General features: G+C 36.5%; 1 non-coding gene across 1 annotated transcript; it reads right to left on the bottom strand.

Moving 5' to 3' along the window:
- Positions 1–337: 337 nt before the first annotated feature.
- Positions 338–444, bottom strand: LOC124899841. Its single transcript, XR_007057404.1, has one exon. It is a non-coding gene; the product is annotated as a small nucleolar RNA R71 (small nucleolar RNA).
- Between the last annotated feature and the right edge of the window lie 845 nt (positions 445–1289).

Below are 1289 nucleotides of genomic sequence, written 5' to 3'. Positions count from 1 at the left end.
TGCATCTGTAAGTTAAAGGCGGGTGGTTGGTACGAGCTGAAGCAGCATATGATGTAACTATTGCACATGAGTGAGCAGTTCATAGTTTATGTCATAAGGACCCACTACAACATATAGAGAATTTTCTTAAGATTAATTATACCTACATTCCTATCATAGTGATACCTATATTCCTGCTGAGGTATCTACTGATTATTTTAGACTGACTCTCTTCTCCTTCTCTCTATTGGGGAAATCAAAGAGATGGTTATATGTTGATACACTGAACTCCATTACTTCCTAAGATGATATAGCTTAGAAGTTCCATATTTGATTCTTTCCATCTGGGAAAACATCATGTTTGAGAAGTAAGATTCTTAGTTTCAGGCAGAAAGATTAAGAAAATCTTTACCAAACTTTAGAAAGATTCAAGGGTATGTACAGGAATTTCCATTATCATCATCAGACTAATGATGTGTTGGTACATACTTTCATTGAGGGTCTTGGCCAAACATCAAGATTCTTCTTGATTCAACAGCAGGAAAGCAGGCTCTTAAAAAGACATATGATGAATTATATACACTGCTGAATTGGATTTCATAGGTGAATCCTGAGTAACATGCTGATGCAAGAGGTGCTCTAAAAAGGGTAGCAGGTGTGTTAGAGGTTGATCAGTTTATGGCTATATCAGCTCAGATTGCTACACTACAAAATCAGCTAACTACACAACAAAAAAATATAAATATGGGAGTCACACAGTCAACACCAGTAATAATAAATATAGTTCATTAGGCTTTGTGAAAGCAGTGAACATACGGCCGATGCTTGCTCAGTAAATCTAAAGTATGTTAATTATATTGGAAATGCTAGTCATCAAGGATAACAAAACTTTGGTAATACATACAATCCTAATTGGCGAAATCATCCCAATTTCTCATGTGGTAAAAATCAGGCACAGAATACCAATTAATATAGGGGGCCAGTACAACAAAATTAGCAGCAGCTTGTTCAGGGTAATCAAGCCACTACTCAGTTAAGTAATGTTGAAGAGATGTTAAAGTAGATTATGGCTATGCAAGCATAGTTAGTAGAAGATATAAAAGGTCACCAGATGATTACAAAGAACTTGGAGGTTCAAATGGGTTAGATTGCAGGATCACAGAACATGAGACCTCAAAGAGGCCTACCTAGTGATACTAAGCTAAATCCAAAATAGGTGAATGCGGTCACTACCCAAAGTAGAATGGAGATAAAGGAGCTAGAACCTAAGCAGGTGAATCACAAGGGTACTAATAGTGAAATAGTAATGG

Source organism: Capsicum annuum, chromosome 6, assembly GCF_002878395.1.
Source record: "Capsicum annuum cultivar UCD-10X-F1 chromosome 6, UCD10Xv1.1, whole genome shotgun sequence".
Lineage (NCBI taxonomy): Eukaryota > Viridiplantae > Streptophyta > Magnoliopsida > Solanales > Solanaceae > Capsicum > Capsicum annuum.
Note: the sequence above shows the minus strand (reverse complement) of the source record. Positions and strands in the feature narration are given on the sequence as shown.